Source organism: Pteropus alecto, unplaced genomic scaffold (genome assembly GCF_000325575.1).
Source record: "Pteropus alecto unplaced genomic scaffold, ASM32557v1 scaffold16, whole genome shotgun sequence".
NCBI lineage: Eukaryota > Metazoa > Chordata > Mammalia > Chiroptera > Pteropodidae > Pteropus > Pteropus alecto.
Genome location: NW_006438867.1, coordinates 3,551,497 through 3,571,650, shown reverse-complemented (window position 1 = coordinate 3,571,650; position 20,154 = coordinate 3,551,497). Strand labels below are relative to the sequence as shown.

The following is a 20,154-nucleotide window of genomic DNA, read 5'->3' as shown; positions in this document are numbered from 1 at the left end:
AAAAGAGGGAAACAGATTTGGGGGGAAATAAAAAGAGCCCCAGGTACCTACAGGACAATATCAAAAGTCTAAAATTTACATCAGCAAAGCCCCACAAAAAAAGAGGAGAAAGAGATTGGTACAGAAAATTTATTTAAAGAAAAAATTGGCTAAAAACATCACGTTTGGAGAAAGATGTCAAGTCAGTGACTCAGGAAAATTGGAGACCCAAAACAGGATAAACTCAGTAAAAACTAATCAATCTTCTAAAAACCAAAGATACAGAAAAACGATATTTTTTCCTCCAGATTTTATTTTTTTTTCAATTACAGTTGACATTCAGTATTATTTTATATTGGTTTCAGATGTACCACATAGTAGTTAGACATTTATATAATTTATGAAGTGATCCTCTTAATATATCTAGTACCCACTTGCCACTATACATAGTTATTACAATGATATTGAGTATATTTTCTATGCTATACTTTACATCCCCATGATTGTTTTGCAACTACCAAAGGAATTCCTTCACCTTTTTCATCCATTATCCAAAGAAATCTAAAACACTAATTTGAAAAGATATATGTACCACACTATGTTCACTGCAGTACTACTTACAAGAAATAAACTTTGACAGAAGCCAGAGGTAAAAGAAAATGCATTCCACATAAAGGAACAGCTTAAATAATTATAGCTTTCTCATCAGAAATCATGGTGGCCAGCAAAAGAATTGTCAACCAAAAATTCTATATTTAACAAAAATATTCCCCTGAAATGAAAGCAAATTAAAAATGTTTTCAAATGTTGGAAAATTAAGAGAATGCCTCACTAGCAGATATATTCTCAAAGAAGTGCTTTTTAGGCAGAAGGGGGAAAGGAACATTGAGAAACTTGGAAATTAGAAATGAAGTAAAAGTTGTTTTCTATTGTTTTGTTTTTTTTCTTATAAAAATGCAGTGGCAAGTTAATGGAAAATAGTAGTCCTTTCAACAAATATTGCTAGAACAATTGAACATTCATATGCAAAAATTGGCCCCTGACCTATGACTCAAAATTTAACTTAATGGATCATAGAAATATACAGTATGAAACTTTAAAATTTCCAGAAGAAAACACAAATAAAATCTTTGTGACCTTACTTGAATTGGACAAAGAGTTATTAGATACAGCAACAAAAGCCTGATAGATAAAAGAAAAAAGAAATCCACAGTGAACTTTATCTTGGTTCGTCCAGGCCACTATAACAAAAATACCATAGATGGGGTGACTTATAAAGAGTAGAAATTCATTTCTCACAGTTCCAGATGCTGGGAAGTCTGAGATCAATGCAGTGACATATTCAGTGTCTGGTGAGAGCCCACTTCCTGGCTCATAGAGGGCTGTCTTCTCGCTGTATCTACATAAGGTGAGAGTCAAAGGGTTTCCCTGGGTCCCTTTTATAAGGGCACTAATCCCATTCACCAGGACTCCACACTTATGACCTAAACGCTCCCTAAAGGCCCCACTTCCAGACACTATCGCATTGGGGATGAGGTTTCAACATATGAATTTTGGGAGAACATAAACATTCAGTGTGCAGTGGATTTTATCAAATTAAAAACTTTTTTGTGTGTGAAAGAAGACTTAAGAGAATGTCACATTTTCTCAGACTGGGAAAAGCACAGACTCAGAAAAAATGTTCGCAGATTACATATCTTCCAAAGGACATGTAAGTATAAAGGTCTGCAAGTATAAGTATGTGTATGTACATATATTTACCTACTTACATGAATATAAAACTAAACAAAGACTTACAATTATGTGTGTGTGTGTGTGTGTGTGTGTGTGTGTGTGTAAAGCACTTTCAAAACTTAAGAAAACAAACATTGCAGTATAAAAGTAAGCAAAAGATCGAAACAAATGCTTCACCACAGGCAATATACAAATGGCAAATAAGCACATGGAAAGATATTTAAAATCCTTAACTATTAAGGAAATTCAAATTAAACCAGCAATCATTCATCTATTAGAATGGGTAAAATTAAAACAAAACAAAAACCTGACAATTCAAGAGCTGACGAAGATGTGAAGTACCTGGAACTCTCATACACGTTGCCGCAGAACATACAAAATGGTACAGTCTCTGGAAAGCAGTTTGGCCATTTCTTATACAGTTAAACATGTACTTACCACATGACACAGCAATCCTCCTAAGTACTTACACCGAGAGAAATGAAAACTTACATTCACACGAAAACTTATACATCAATGTTTATAGCAGCTCTATTAATAATTGCTAAAAATTGAAAAAAGCCCAGTGTTCTTCAGCTGGTGAATGGTTAAAACACCGTGGCACGACCACGCAGTGGAGTACTGCTCAACCGTGAGAAGGGATGCACTGAGACGCGTGCCCAGCCTGCATCGGTCTCTGGTGCATTCTGCTAAGTAAGAGAAGCCAGGCCAAAAGAACACATACTGCTTAATTCTGCTTAGATGCCGTTATAGAAGAAGCAAAACCTTAGGCAAATAAAAGAGATCAGTGGCTTCCAGGGGTTAACAGAGGAGGGAGGATTTGACTAGAAAGGGGCAACATGAGCTAGCTTTTGGGGGTGAGTGAAGTGTTTTGTATCTTGATTGTGGTAGATTTTTCACAACTCAGTGCTTTTGTCAAGATTTATAGAACTGTACACCAAAAAGTGAATTTTACAATATAAATTGATAAATATTTAAAAACCTAAAAAATTCTTTATACATGGCTCTTCAGTTGTAAATACTAATATTTATCAAACTATATTACATTTTTAATGTAGAGAATTGCAAATATTTATTTACTGTTTTAAAATCAAGTAAATTATAACTCAGATTATCTCAATTTTTTTCCATGCCACCACAGAGGGTTGGAGATCCCTGCTTTAAGCTACTTGAAATTGCTGGAAAAGAGTTATTTTTTCCCCCTCTGAATACTTCCTAATCTTTATTGGGGAATAGTACATTAGTACATTTACTTTATTATTTTAAAAAGTTAAATACTTTTTAAAATAATAAAGTAAATGTACTAATGTACTATTCCCCAATAAAGATTAGGAAGTATTCAGAGGGGGAAAAAATAACTCTTTTCCAGCAATTTCAAGTAGCTTAAAGCAGGGATCTCCAACCCCTGGGCCGTGGATCAGTATGGCCTGTTAGGAACCGGGCTGCACAGCAGGAGGTGAGCGAGCAAAGCTCCATCTTTATGTGCAGCCGCTCCCCAGCGCTAGCATCCCCGCCTCAGCTCCGCCTCAGATCATCAGGCATTAGATTCTCATAAGAGCACCGGTCCCTGGTGCCAGAAAAGTTGGGGACCGCTAGTTTAAAGTATCAAGATTTAAATTAAGAATATGCTCTACACTCAGTGACTGCAGTATTACAAGCTGTATTGCGAAATATATTGATAGGTACAAGGTTAGACCAACTAGTCTAGTATACTAGTTGTTATCTCGGTAACACTGTAAGATTTACCATGACCAAAAAAAAGGAAAAAAATTTCTTAGAAATTAAATATATTTACATCATCGTCTGTATTTGTTTAATGGCCGTGGAGTTCATATAACTCTATGTAGTAGCTTCAAAAAAAGCTATGTAAATGAACATAACAGGTTTAAATGAGATGACATATTTACTGGATTTTAGCCTGATAGTCTACATTTTCAAAACACGAGTTTTCATACACACTGAATCAAGAATTTGAAGTTAAAATGATAAAGTAACATGAAATAAACACTAAATCATCAAGTGAAGTGAAAATTGATGCTTCTGAAATAAATTCTGAATTTGGAATATTCTTAAATAATTATTAACTTTCACTTCCTGGATCCACTTCTGATTCCCTTATCTTAAAACGGTCACTGTTGCCTTCTATAATGGGTATGAAATGCAACCACAGTACTCGGGTGCTTATTTAAATCTACATTAACTTGCTCTAAGGTCCTCTCCATGGAACTATTGGAAAATTCAATCTCGGTTATTAGTAGGGACTCTAGGACTGTGCATGGACTGTAGTGATTTTCCTAATGGAAAGCCCTGGGATCCGCATTCCACCCTGCACGCTAGGGACCTGCTTGATTTGTGCTTGTACGTAGGTCTGTTTCTGCACAAAATGAGACATTAGGTTCTATACTAATGCAAGGAGCTGTGGCACCTAGGGCTCAGCCATATATGTTCCTGCCTTTTCATTGGGAGTAAATGTACCCTAACAGTTTTAGGACTTTCTTCTTATACATTATTTTCTTTGTCTTGGCATAAACCACTCAAACCCTGGATACTTCAGTCTCTTCACCCTTCAAGGCTTTGTGTCCATCATCTCTTCTAGAATAGCTCAGCTACTTTTTTAAAAGGAATACTTATGTTTGCTGAGAAGATAATGGTAACCTCAGGTCTAGGTTAAAAATCCTGCTTTTTTTGGAGGGGTCGGCGTAGAATGGAGGAGGGATTTTGGATTTTGCTTACTTTTCCAATCCATTTAAATTCTTTGGCCCAGATCTTTCTATATCTATCCTAATACATCTGTTTGATCGAAAGGTTCTATAACAACGTAACAGACTTTGTTTTTCCTTGGGAATTTGAACCTTCAACATTCAACTAATTATGTTCTAACTAAATGAGATTGCTAATTCGCACTGCACTAATAGAAAACATAAATCTAAAAGTAGGTAGAATCATTATGACTTAATGATTAAATAGATAGGAAAGAACCAAGGATCTTACCCAAGACGCTGCCATGATTCACTGAGTGAATGTTGGTGCCATTCTTAGAACTGAAAGACACTGAAGAAACTGGTGCAGATAGTAAGGTGATTGTTGAGTTTGCTTTGCTTGTGTCATATTATAGTGGACATGTCCACCAAGAAGTTGAAAATAGAGCTCCATGGTGTCATTAGTTCACTATTTATGCATGTGATAACCTTTTCAGACATGGCCAAAGCATATTTTTCCCATCTCCAACAAATTCCATGTCTCCTGTTCTCCCAGTAAAAAGGCATCTATAAAATCCTTGATTTACTTCTTTCTTTCAGCCCTCCCTCTCCCCTTACAACACACATGTGCAAATCATCCCTCAACAGGTCCTGCCAGCAGTTCATCTAGGATATATGCTCTCTTCTTCCAAGAACTGAAAATAGTTAGAATATGGATTCTTCCAGGGTTGTTTTTTACTGGTTAGATTCACCACTGTAAAAGAGCAAGAATATTAAGATTAAACAAAGTGGTTGAAGTGATAGAGTGTGTACTTAATCTAAGCTAGATAAAGAAGGGAAGTAGAGAAAGAAGGGGACCGATAGGCAGAAAATAATGGAGTCAAGAAAACAAGAGTCGGTGAACTCAAAGGTTGGGAAGTTGGATGTTTGAACTTAAGAAATATACCAATATAAGATGGACAGATTCAGAATGTGGTCGTGAAAGTGGATAAGTGGAGTTGAGTTAAAGATATAGTAATGAGGAAGTAAGAAAATCAAAGCATGAACTTTTGCAAGTGGCTCTTATGTTGCATCACCCAAGATAATTTCAGTATTTTGGATGGAAAGGAAGATTGTCAGCATCTTCTAATCTTCAGTAAACAAAAGGAACAGCCTGCAAGGCTGGTTGAGGATCCCAGATGGGGAGAGGAAGAAGGTCGTATTGCCGGATTTAGCAGGAACCTTAAAGGAGTCTCATAGGTCATCTTTCCGAAAAAATATGTAACGCGGGTCCACATGAATAGAGGATAGGAAATGTTCCAGGGTGATGGAACTCTACGAGCCTGTCATATCATTTTTCCTGTTAGAATTCTCATGCAGATCACATAGTAAGACAATGATTTGAAAGAACTGGGTGATATAGACCAGTAGTGATTATATAGGTCAGGACAGTAATGTCTGTTATATGCATGTAAATGTGATCAAGCTGAATCCTGTGACCCAGTCGAATGCCACCATCATTTCTGCTGTTTTTTCCCCCTAAAATATATATTTTTTTAATTAGTATGTTTATTTTAGTAAGTCCAAAGTAAGACACTATAAAAGTGCTTACAAACATAAAATTAGGATTACATAAACATACAAATGATAATGAAGAAAATCAGTAAGCAGAAACAAAATAATAAAGCTCATAAATATTAAATACAACCATGTATGTCACTAATTTTAAAATAAAAATTAGTGTTTCGGATAGCCACATTAATGAAACTTCTGACTTAAAATGGCATAAAGTTTAAAATTTTGACCATTTGCAGCAAGTGCCTGGATTTAAAATGAGATTTAATAGAGTCCCTCAGTACTTTAGGCTGCTAATTAAAACATGCATATACCAAATTGTAGAAATATTTCCCAAGCAGTAACTTCTATTTTCTTGGCAGACAGCGTTTTTGTAGGAATCATTAAAGATGGTACATGATCGGGTTGTTGAGAAAAATCTCTGGGCTCCTTTGATGTGATTATTTTTATAAGCTTGCTTTTTATATTAGTTAAATATCACTTAATTATCACTTCATTAAATGTTACTTAAATATCACTACATTCTCTAAAATAATATGTTCAACTCATCGACTTCTTAAAAATCATAAATAGACATGTTAAAACATTTAGGAATTTGAATTTAAACAGTATTTTTCTCTATAAGTATCTTCATTTTATAATTACATGTATATTTGTTTTTATAAATGAAATGAGTAAATTAGTTTACGGTAATATTGTTGTATATTATATGCACACTAAAGTTTTATGCATTAAATTGGGAGTATTTCTGATATTTGTGTTCACAAGTAGTTTAATGTCTTTTGTCAATAATAAGGGTTGCCTATTTAGTTAGAAAGTGCCATTGCCCTAGAGTGCTGTGTTTTGAAGTCATCTGTCATGGATACATTGTAGAGAGAAAAGACTATTTATGTTTATGGGATTTTAAGTAACCGAGTTAAACCGTTTGGAATATAGAGAAATGGCTTGTTTACTGTCATCACTGTTCACTTAATCTTGTGACCCTGACATGAGACCATTCCCATAAATCTCCCTCTGGGTAGTTCAGTCAAAAAGATGGACATCAGAATGTAATGATTGTTTCAGCTTTAGGAATTAACTATCTGATGGAATAAATATGGCCCAGATAGTAATATTACAGAAGCATTTTACCACTCCCATTTTCTAATCCTAAGAAATAATTATTTATTATCATTTCCATTCTATTTTCTAACACTATTTATAGAATCTGTCATTATATAGATATATATAATGACATATATAGATATATAGATATAGAAATAGATATAATATGCATATTATGACTATTTTTAAAAACAGTTTAAATTTTTGGCATACTTAAAATTATTAACAATATTGGTTTTTATAAGGACATTTTAATATAGCTTTATTTTATATTGTATTACATATCTGTTCTATATGGACTCTTTAATATTGTGATTATATAGATAATTCCTTGAATTGCAGTTTTCAGAATACTTGAATTTCAGTATTTTTCCCTACCCTTTTTATAAACAACTATTGAGGAATTCAGGAGAAAAAAAACTGAGAGCATTGAGCCATTCAAGAAAAAAAAAAATTAACATGCAAAGTACTAGGATAAATTAATGGGAGAAAATTAAAGGATTTAACAACACTCAGTTCTCACTGTACTACTATATTCCAGAGGTCCTGTCCACAAACTGGAAGAAAATCCCACTTAGGTTCAATATCCTTTGAAAAAATAAATGTTACTAATACTCTCATTGCTTAGATAACAAATCTATAGTATAAAATGATCTTAAAGCAAGTTACATTTGTTTCCCAGTAATTTCCTTAAGTAAAAATTTTTTGTCAGTTTAGCTTGGTGTGGTAAAATCACTAATCCTCTTTTCCGAAAGGATTTTATACTTTGGCAATAATTAATTCAATTTGTATGATACTAATAAATTCTAAACACCTAATGTGATGTATAATGTAAAGTCTGTGGAAAAATCATAGAATTTATATTTTTCTACAAAGATTATTATAGAAATATATTTATATGACAGTTCTATAAAGACCCTCGTAAGCGTTTTCAGTAGCATTGCAGGCAGAAAACCCAGATGCTCTGAATCCTGTCAGAAAACAAATGCTCTGAATCCTGTCAGAAAAGAAAGTCAGTTACTAATATGATACAAGTACTCAGAAAAATAAGATGAATCAGATATCTTTACTAATTAAATCTTAGACCAGTAGCATCAAGTTGAAAAAAATTACTCTATGAGGAGAAGCTTCTATATCATTAAATTAATGGTCAACTCCTTTACTTTAGCTTTACATAACCAAGCCCTAAGAAGAGTACTTTCATCTATTTTAACAGCCTTTCAAGCTGATGTAAACTCTAAAAATTTGATTCATATGATTCATCTAGAGGCTACAAATCGTAATAAATCCTTTTGGACGGTGTTAAGGCAGAAACTGTTGTTTTTTAAGTCAGGTTCTTTTCTGTTGTCATTATTTAGTAAATAAGTTAGAAAATTGTGGTCAAACACTCTATGATGAAGTTACTTTCAAAGCTAGGGAATGGGATGTCACATAAAGGGGTTTTTATGCCTTTTGAGTCTTAACATCTTAAAAATTATGTATGGCTGGCTTTTGGACAAAGGAAGGCTTTTGAGGGCCAGGCAACAAAATATGCCAAATATAAACTATCACATAAGCATTTTTAAAGCTTGTAAACTGGATTTATCCGACTGAATAAGCTAAGTGTTTTGAGGGCACTTTAAGATACATTATTAAGCAATAAGTTAACGAACATATGAAAAAGACAACTAGCAAAACACATTAACTTCCTTAGGAGCAGTCATTAAGTATATGATAATTAAGTGGATAATTGAAATTTTCACCTTTCAATAAATTTGATGGCATCATGGTCAGAGTTATGTGAGTATTGGTTCCAAGTGTTAATAGTTCAAGGGCACTTAGATGATGAGGACCTTGTAATCGTTCCCTTGAGGAGCGGCATGTCTGTTGATACTTGGTTTAGTTTAAAATAAAGTTGATAAGTCTATTGGTCTTTATGTAATTCTGTGTCACATATAGGTCCTTTTAATCTATATCAATCAACAGTAAGGCTTTCTTCTCTGTTCAATCCTGGCTACTTCTTATTTAACATCTTATTTACATTAAAATTCAACTTTAGTCAACGCAAACTCTATCTATAACATGATAGTTATCTCACAACCGTACACATGCCCCTGACTCAGACTGTGACTGCTCTCTACTCCTCTAATCCTGGTGTGTAATACAGGACCTAGAAGGATAAAATACCTCAGATCTGTCGCTTTGCATTTCTTGAATTTCTTTAATATCTATCTCTATTCTGTTCCACTGGAAACCATGCCATTAAAATGGTTTTCATTACGAAATTACACTTTTGGGTTACACTGCAACCCAACTTGTTTTTACTCTGGCTATTTAAGATAAATCTCTTTATCATTATTAACACTACTATTGTTTGTTTCATTTTTTTGAAACAGTCTGCACTCCAGATATTTTAAAGTAGTTCCCTGATCAATGTTTAACTTTTACATTATTATTAATACACAGAACATGCCTCTTAAGGAAGTTGTAAAAGATTAAAAACATAGTAAGTACAAATGTTATTATTATGATGATGATTATGCCTCTTCTTGCTACATATTTCCCCAAAGAGGTAAATTCTTAAGTTTATAAAACTCCAAAGATATCTAAATTACACCTGAAACATAATATATTAAGTCAGTTCAGTGTGTTTGGGTTTCAGATGCTGGGGCTAGAAAGTTTGGTTAAGAAGGGTCCATTATTCTAGCCACTGCTCATAAACAAATGTACCCAAACCATATAAGGTGCCTACTTGCTAACGCCGAACTGTGCCATCTATTGGGTCCAAGTATTTTTATGGTAGCCTGCAAGTTTAGTTGAATACCGGCAAACCTTACTTTATCATCCCAAGATAAAAAGAACACAAGAAAAACAAAACAAACAAAAACCACTGACCAACCTTTGTTAAAAATCCCATCTGGTCAGATCAGAATTTTCAACTGTCCACTGGACATCTTTAACTAGGTACCCTGTGAGGTCTTAAGGTTAATGACACGTTTTAAGTAGTGCCACTTTTGGTTTAGTTTCTTCCTTCTCTCTGCTTCTATAACACTTTGTTACTTAGTTTTATCCCTGCCATGTTGTATATATTTCTTTTTTTAACTTTACTGCCAAAACTCCGTGTTCCTAGGGAGTTGAAGTTCTTGGTGTATATCTGAGTGCCTGGCACATAAGAAGTGATCTTTAAATGAGGAAGTAAATGAATGTACCCAAATAATTATTATTGTGGTATATTTGCTAACATTTCAGAAATTATTAAGGTTGGATAAGTAATTGAATAAGAATACATTTTGCTTCTGTCTCCACCTCTTTCTCCTTTATTTCGAAATATGGAAAAATGAATAATACTATTACTCAGGATATTTGAATAATTTAACTACAGTGTTTTACATATTTGGTAAAATTCTAATTTTCGGTGTATTTTTGGTAAATTTTTTATATAAGAAAAGTAAACTAAATTGTTAAATTTAGTGTAAAATTTGTTATTAAATTAATTTATAAGTAATAATTCATTATATGGACAGCGTTTTACATTGGAACTTTGGACTAGGACAGACTTGAATTCAGTTTTCATCTCCAAAGTTTCAGATCAGCTTTGGCAATTTCCTACCATTTTCAAGCTTCGATATTTTTCATTTGTAAAAGGTAACATTATGGAACATAAATTAGAAAACAAAATCCTGCAGCTATCAAAGATTTATCAAATAAATGAATATTTCAAATTGGTAATAACTTAAAAAAGAAACATAAATAATAACCTATTGGCATTTTAACTGTTTTTTTAAATTTAAATATCTACGGTATTATATTTAATCATCGGAATATTCATTAGCATATTTCAAACCCCGAACATTTCAGGGCTTAAAAAATTACTGTTCTGATTCCTCATTTATCTTATGGTTTTCTTTTATACTTCTGAACTATTATCTCAATGAAAACATTTATCAATTGGTGTCATATTCTTACAAATACATAGTAATACATGGCTAGACTATTTAATAGAACTAACTGAGCTAAAAAAAATGTGGAAGAGTATTGTTCATTAATAAAGCTTTTCCAAGAGAAACAGTATCACCCACAATGCTATAAAGTCAGAACTTTAACCTATGGTTTTAAAAGTTTGGGGCAGCTTTTAAAAAGTTATTAAAGTTAAAATGCGTATAGGTTTATTATTTCATTTCTGGGTAATTAACTATTATTAATCACCTTAGCATTACTTTCCTGGTCTTTCAAAAAGTACATCCATGACTGGACACATCTACTAGATTGTCTTTATTTATCTAGTTAAAATCTGATTTAAAACTCATGCTATACGTTAATTTCTTTTGAGTTTTGAATTAGAACCTAAGACATCCATTTTGATTCAAGAACTTTGGATGACCATGCCATCTCGACTCTAGGCTGTCTCATGTTCCAGATTTGGGTGCTCTTTTACTCGTTCAGCAAGGTTTTGTTAAATTTGCCAAATGAAATCTAAAAGTTATGAGATTTTTGTGGAATTGTTTTAAAATATAAAACCCTCACCTATTCGTGATCCCCTTGACTGACTCTTGTTTTTTCTTCCTTCACCTTAAAGGAATCTCGAATTGTTTTAAAATATAAAACCCTCACCTATTCGTTCAAAAAATAAGATTATTCCAAGACTGATCCCCTTGACTATCTCTTGTTTTTTCTTCCTTCACCTTAAAGGAATCTTGGTTAAACGTGACATCTACGTGTTTTATTCTTCCCTTCCACTGCATAAAAGACATGGGCAGCAGTATTTATATATAACACGAACAAGGATCCACTTATTATGTCATTGTTTTGCAGATATTTATCAGGGTGTCAAGTTAACTTGTGTTTCCAGAAACTACGCATAAAATCATAGCATTTGGGAGTTTAAAATTTACAATAAATAACATGTTCGGCTTTGTAATAACACATTATCCTGAATATGTTAAGTCAGAAAAATTAAGGAATAAGGAATTTAGGAAAACATTAGGCATATGTTCCTTTTTTTTTTTTAAATTCGTAGTTACCTGAATTATGAATTAATAAGACTTTAGTTTACAGTTAATAAATTCTTGCTTCTTGAATATTTGGAAAATAATGATTCTGTGTTAGTTTTACCTTAAAAGTATTTTTGAGGAGAAAATGTCTAAGAAGGATGCAGTTTGTCAGGGACTAATCGAATGATACAAACCATCAGCCTGGTTTTTGTTATTGTTATTCCTTTTTTTTAATTCCTTTCTTTATTATAACTTTTAGTTTTGGTCAAGAATAGGGAGAGAAAAACGATCCATTAATTCCATGATCTAAAGGTTTTACTGCAGCGGCTGAGCATCTCACTTTTATTCAATGCTACATTAACTTTTCCATTACGGGTACTGTTATAAAGCGCCAAGCCTTACTGAGTTGCTCTGTGGTATTGTTCATCGATATGGCTGCTGTAGTTAGTTAAATGTCACAATCATTCCAGTGAAAGCCTTCATTGCTTTTTAAGAATGTTATTTCTTTCCTTTTAAATTTAGTTAAAATTTAATTGCACTGCTGTGGTTTAACTGTCTGTAAACTTTTTATAACTACAATATAATTATAGTGTTACTATTTTTCACGAAACCCGGATTTGGTAAGTAACAAATCTTTTAGGCAAAAGGCAAATTCTTTGGTGCCGAGCATGTCCTTTAGTTCATTTTTCTTCTTTTCCTCTTTTTCTTCATTCTGTAAGTTATCCCAGTTGTCTAGACTTTTGCAAGACCTGAGAAATAGTCTCCAGGAAGCTGGAGTCTTCAGGCGAGTTTGATGCTGGGATAGGATGTCCACCTTTTCAGATTGTTAAGACTGCTGAGGGAAGGGGGCGGAGCTGCAGAATAGTTAGGAACAGAGATTGCATTTGTGGGCACAGACTCCAACAGAGGCAGCCTGCGGAAGAGTTGCTGTAAGCCTGCTTAAGGTTAAAGGCCTTTGCGCCCCATCAGCAGGCTGGGGAGCTCAGGTACTGAGGAACCCTCTCTGCTCTTCTTCCTAGCAGATTTTCAGGCCTCATTCCATCCTGGTGACAGGGTAAATTCTGTGGTGATGAAAAGCCTATGACCATCAGATACCCTTGTTTTCATGTTTCTTTAAAGAGCTAAGAAATAGGGAAAAAGCCGATAAGAACCAAGAACTAAGTTTGTGCTCAGATGTTTCTGTTGTTGTTGTGGTTTTGCATTTTTACCAAACAGAGATTAGGAGACAGACTTCCCTACTCCCCTCCCAGCTGTGCGGCCAGCTGTCCTGGTGGTGGCGGGATTACTGATGTGGATCACAAGCAGTGTGGGACTGAGGAACAGCATGGGCCTGCTGCAGAGATGGTGAATCACTGGTAGAGAAGGAAGCTAATTTAAAGATGATCAGTGACTATAGACGGAGACCCCTGGCAGAACCCAGTCCCCTGCCAATGAAGGGCGAAGTCCATTTAGGTTGGACTTGAGGCTGGCAGTGAGAAGGAACTATCCCTTGGGGATTACAGTTTGACGGGATATCCCTTTCTTGTAGAGCAGAACTATTCTCTGTGGTTTTGATGGTTAGTTTCCCCCCAATACAAATGCTTCCAAACTTTTACATCTGAAATGTAACACTGTCGTGAAGCAGCAAGGTGCTCGCTCTCCATAACCTTATTAAAATTTACCTCTTGCAATGAATAAGCCTCTCGCTCAGAGCCCACTGATCTTTACCTCTCCATCCCAGATATTTAGCCTCCCAGTTGCCTCTGACTAATTTTAAATTTTTTCTCGGCTCAGTGCCTTACCATAAATATCATCTTGGAAACCATTTGACTGGTACCTTCACAGTCTCTTAACAGTAAATTCTAGTGCTTTCTACGGGTACAGTCCTGTCTTTATGACCTCTGTTATACCTCTCTTTTATTTATCCAATCAAACCAAGTAATTAAAACACAAACATAAACACAAGTAGACAAATTCACTCCCTGCCCAAACAAAAACACTGATTTGGGTCTTTTCATCAAAATTTTATATTCTTATTCTGGTCTTTACAAGCTCTTCACTAATCACTTTAAAATAGCAGGGAAGAAGAGATTAGAGTGACCATAGTATTTTTCCAAAGACCCATCACCGTCACTGATTAGTACAGCTCTTCCGGATTAGAACAAAATCAAATACAGAAAGGTTCCTAACTCTTAGGAATGAATGTCTGCCATCAAATTCCAGAAAATACATTGGTCATTCTAAACATATTTGGGAGATTTCCTGGTATATGTAAACTGTATCATAACACTGGCTGGCCATTTAATATCCCCTGCTTATAAAGTTAGCTTTGTAATTTTCCTTTATGTGTTGGTACAGAATGCAAATAAAGTCAGAGATTTTGGGGTCTTGGGTAGGTTTTATTTTATAAGTTAAAGTGATAGATTTGAATTTCAGATAAGCAGTGAAATGGCTCTAAATTACCACAGGGTGAAAAGAGGCAAACAATGAAGCATGAGTATTTCTTTTTTAACTTTCAAGTGTGACACGTACAGAAAAGTGCATATATTATAATTAAACAGCTCAATGAATTTTCAAAAACTGAAAATATCTATGCATTATCATCCCAGATAAAGAAATAGACATTAACACCTTAGAAGCCTCACCTTGTGCTCTCCACAACTCCCTCCCGCAAGGTAACCTCTATCCGGAATTCTAAGAGCATATTTATTTTTTTTGCCTACATTTGTATTTATGTAAGTGGAATCATATAGTATGACCTCTTTTGTCAGGTTAATTTTATTCAATAGAACATATCCAAGACTCATCCATATCACTGCATATAGTTATAGATTATTTATCCTCATTGCTATAAAGTAGTCCATTTTGTGAACATATCCAAGCTTACTTATCCATTATATAGATTTAACGATTATGAATAGTGTTGCTATCGACATTTTAGTACGTTTGTTTTTGTTTTTGTTTTTATTTTTTCGATGAACAAATAAATATTTCTTTTAGGCATATACCAAGATTGAAATTGCTAAGTCTTAATGTAGTCTTATGTTTAACTTTACTGCTTTTTTCAAAATGTTCTGTTATTTTGCATCCTCAGGAACACTTGGCATTTTCTGTCTTTTTTATTTTAGCCGTCAGGTGGAAGTAAATGTATTCTGTTACAGTCTTAATCTGAATTTTCCTGATCACTAATGAAGTTGAGTACTTTTTTTTTCAAGGGCAGGGCAATCGTATTAACTTTGTTAGTTTTTTAATTTATTTTTCAGTTATAGTTGACATACAATATTATATTAGTGTTAGGTGTACAACATAGTGATTACTCATTTATAGAACTTAGGAAGTGATCACCCCGATAAGTCTAGTACCCAGCTGATACCGTACGTAGTTACTGCAACATTATTGACTAGTTGAGTACCTTTTATAATAACCAGTAAAGACTTGCCTATCCTCTTTTGTCTAATGTCTGTGTAAGTCTTTTGCCCATTCATTCTTATTGATTCGTAAGACTTCATTAAATATTCTGGATCTGAGGCCCACTCTGCGGGTTGCTTTCTGCTTTATTTCTAGTACAAATTATCATTTTTTTTTATGGTTAGTGATTTTGTTTCTAGTTTAAGATACCTTTATCTCCTTGAATATCACAGAGATGTCCTCTTAGGCTTTTTCCAAAAGCTTTATTGATTTGCCTTTTATAATCATATTTGAAATTCATCCGGAATTGTATATGGCAGGTGGTAGAAGTCAGGATTAATGTTTACCATATGAATATTCATTTGACTCAGCACTGTTTCTTGAAAAAACATTCTTTCCCCCACTGTGCAAGATGCCTTTTTCTAGGTCTGTTCCTGGACTTTCTGGACTTTCTGGTCAGTTCTTTTGATCAGTTCGTCTATTCTTGCACCAGGCCCATGCTGTCTTTTTAATTTTTTTTTTTTAATTTTTTTTTTTAGGCGGGGCAACCTCACAGATTGCAAGGACCTTGTCAGCTTACAATCCCTTATTTTTTTATTTTTATTTTTTACGCCTACAGCACCTGGTCTTCCTAGGTGGTCTTCCATCCAAGTACTAACCAGGCCCGACCCTGTTTAGCTTCCAAGATCAGACGGGATTGGTCTTGTTCAGGGTAGCATGGCCGTAGACCACTGACTTAATTATTATTGTTCAACAAATAAGTCCTGATACCTGGTGATGGAAGTCCTTTTGCTTTGTGGTTCTCACAGATCGATTTGACTACTCTTGGCCTTTGCATTTCCATGTTCATTTTTTTGAATCAGGTTGCCTATTTCTGCAATAAATAGATAAGTTGGAAATGTGATTAGGATTGCGTTGACTCTATAGAACAAGTTGGAGAGAAGTGACATCTTTAAAACACTGTAATATAAATAGTATCATTTAATGATAAATGACTCTATGTAGGTCTTCTTTCTTTAATTTCTCTCATAATAATTTTGTAGTTTTCAATGTAGAGGTGTTGTGCATCTTTTATAGAATTTACTCCTAGGTATTTAATGTTTTTGTGAAACCGCTATAAATAGCATTATTTTTAAATTTTAATTATATGCTTGAGATTGATATATAGAATAGTTATTTCCTTGCATAGACCTTTATTCAATACCTTGTCATATTCACTTATTAATTATAATAGTTTGTATATTTATTAGATTTCCTATGAGCGTAATATTATCATCTGCAAATACTGACAGTTTTAGTTCTTTTTCAACTTGCATACCTTTTTTTATTTGTTTTTCTTACTTTACTGTAATGACTAACACCTCCAATACAACGTCAAATTGCAGTGTTATAGCAGGCATCCTTGTCTTCTTCCTAATGGCAAGACCGAAGTTTTAAATATTTGCCATAATTGTAATATTTGCCATAGTGTTGTTTGCCTGGTTTTTGGTAGATATTCTTTATGAAAGGAAGTCGCCTTCCCTTCACATCCTAGTTTGTTAGAAGTTTCCATCCTGAATAAGTATATGATTTTGTCATATGCTTTTTCTTTATTTATCATAGTGGTCATTTGATTTTTCTTCTTTTTATACTAATGTAATAATTCAATCAATTTGTGTTATTAATCTATCAAAGACTGATTATTAACAACTCTTCACACTGAAAACTTCTCAAGAGCTTTTTTAGGCATATAACAAAGGATTGGAATTGCCTGACCTCTTAGAAATGTGTTTGGCACATTTCGTTAGCTAACTGATAGTTCAATTAATATGTTATTTGGGGAAATATACCTTCTTTCATTCAAATTAATACCCATTTAACAACTATTCTATGACATGACACACAGCAGGCCCTTGCTACACACTGTGTAGAGCACAAAGATATGTAAGATAAGTCTCAGCCCCAAGGAACTGTAGTCTTATTTGTGAGATCATACAGCTTTTTAGACAATTATTATATTAATATGAAGCAATATTTAATAATATTTGAGTGAAGCATTAACTAGACTGCATGCTTTATAAAGAAACAGATGAATATTTAGACTTTCCAGTCCTGAGTAATTGCACGGTCATTGCCACGCTCATTATATTAAATTATCCAGAATAAAGTATGATAATGATAGTAGTTAAAGATAAGACTGCAAAATAGAGTTCAAATTCAATCCAGAAAGATCTTGAATGCCCAGCCAAAGATTAAACCTGGTTTTGTAGCAACTCAATTTTACAGATAAGAAAATAAGCCCTGAGGGGTCATGATCTGCCTATGGTGATACCAAATCAGAGTTGGGAGTTCATAAGAAAAAGAATATTACCTTCTTGATCCTTAATGAAATTTTCCACCCCCTCCAAGCTTGCTTGCCTATTCATTATAGTTGTTTTACTTTATATTTAGGAAAATAGTTTGAATCTTATCTTTTTAAAATTATATTTTTCTTCGTCTAATTATATTTAATACTCAGTGGTAAAACTAAATTGATGAGGAGTGGGGAGAAAACAATTATTCTTTCACCATGACAGATACAATAGGCATTCATGTCATATGATACTGAATGTTAAAACGAGGTCACAGGGCACTAGAGAAAAGGAAACAAGCCATATAGTACCTCTGGGTGATGAATGTGACGGGAAGCGTCTTATATAAAGTACTAGCCAGGATATTTATCTTTTAGTGCTGAAACTGATGACATGATAATAGGCTTTTCTATAGTAGTCAGGATACCAGAATCCCATGGAATCTCTTCATAACTTCTTTATCCTATTAGCTCAGTGCTTAAACAAGATGATCACAAGTTTCATAAAGAATGATGAAATGTCATTAACCCTTCCCTTTTTGGTGCTGCCCTTGTTACCTTAATGTTCAGAATAAACCTTTTAATTTTATTCTGTTTAACATATATTTAAGTACCATGAAGATTAGCCTTTACTTTATAGTCAGACGTACAAGAAACAAAAAGAAAAACAAGTACTAAGTGAATTTGGAGTTAAGAATTTTATTGTTATTTTTATGTAGCATAATGCCTCTTGGGTAGTAAACAATATATTTTAGAAAATATTAATGCCTGTAAAACGGTCAATAATAAAACTGGTTTACATTTTCAAAATATTGTAGTTATTTATAATGCTATGCACTTTAATGATAATAAAAATACATAATTTTTAGTATGAACTAAAAATTCACAAGCTAAGTTGAATTGGAAGTAAAAATGCTTAATATTGCCAACAGTGGAAACTAATTCAGTTTAGTCTTTCGTTCAGACTTTTATGGGCTGTATTTCAAGTTACAGAGTTTACTAGAAACACGTGAGTAATCAGCCCGGTATTAACTCTGCCACCTTAGCACATGATCCCCTCATGCCATCAGCTTTTATAGAATCTGTGGACTAGTGGGAATAATTCGTAATATGGTCATTTGTTCTTTGTCCTCAAGCACATTTGTACCAGTGGGATTTGAATGTAATTATACAGTGATCATACATAGAGTACCTTACAGATGTGGAGAAATTTGAATCGTAAGAGAACTCAGTGGAAGAAAAATTTAGACGTTTTCTTTGTAAGAGATAAAGCATTCCCCAAAATTGCCCATCTAGGAAGACTCTTTGAATTAGGTGGATTTGGTGGCCTTAAAATGAAGGAGATTAGATGACTGGTAAAAATTTCAAGAGTAATCAGAATTGAGACTAAGAAAAAGTATATTGTTTAAAGTAAAAAAATAATGTCAGCCAGGAATAAGTTATGCCTATCATGGCATGAACTATAAATAGTATTATTCAGGGGGAATGAGGAGATAAAATAGAGACCGTTCCATAAAGCTCATGTAAAGAACTTGAGTCTAATTCAGAGAATTACAGGGCTCTGCATGCTCAGGAGAACTGTCATCAAAGTGTGTGGCTGGGAGGACTACTTTTAAGGAAACTTTTTGACGGGAGGAAGAGGCAGAGAAGAGCTTTGAGAGACTATTTTGGACGAGCAGGTCAGGGGATGGCCAGAAGATACAGCTCGTCCTAGCACAAGCATTCTCCTAGCCCTGAGACGACAGTCAGTAAACAGGATAGATTTTATGTAGCTCTATTGCTGAGGAAGACGTAGAAAGAGATAGTAAATATATAAAAGGTAGGGAAATGGAAAATGGCTAGAATTATTCATAAAATATGACCTTGATTACAAGAATCATGTCAATAAAATTTCCATCAATATTTTTGAAGATGAATAGGGAAAAACATTTCAGAAAGAGCTGCAAATTTGTGTTTGTGTACGTTTAAACATTCTTATGTTGGAGATAAATGACCTTTTCTTCTCTGTTGGAGATAGGGGTGAAGCAGCCAGGGGAATAGAGATTGGCCTGAAGGGCTGGCCATATGAGACTCCCATGTAGAAGGGTAAATCTAGCAAAGAGCTCCACGTGGTTCTGGAAGTAAGATAAAGATTGAAAAGAAAGGCTATTCTAGCACCCAGGCCCGTCACAAACACACCGATTGGAACAGCAGTGGCTTACTGAGACTGGGACACCAAAGAAAGGCCAGCACGTTGAAGACAAACTGTGAACGTTATAAGGCTCAATTTTAAATGTTAGTATTATATTAGTACTTTAGTTTTGAATTATCATATTCTAAAGCAAGGGTCCCTAACTCCCTGGGCCACAGACCAGTATAGGTCCATGGCCTGTTAGGAACCAGACCGCACAGCAGGAGG

The 20,154-nt window shown here is 34.1% G+C and overlaps 1 protein-coding gene and 1 pseudogene across 8 annotated transcripts in view; one reads left to right on the top strand and one right to left on the bottom strand.

The window, feature by feature from the left end:
• NBEA (neurobeachin) overlaps nt 1-20,154 on the top strand; it is a 557,443-nt gene that overhangs the window by 284,352 nt on the left and 252,937 nt on the right. The gene's annotated exons all lie outside the window — the stretch shown is intronic.
• Nucleotides 16,038-16,156, bottom strand: LOC112482950 (annotated as a pseudogene).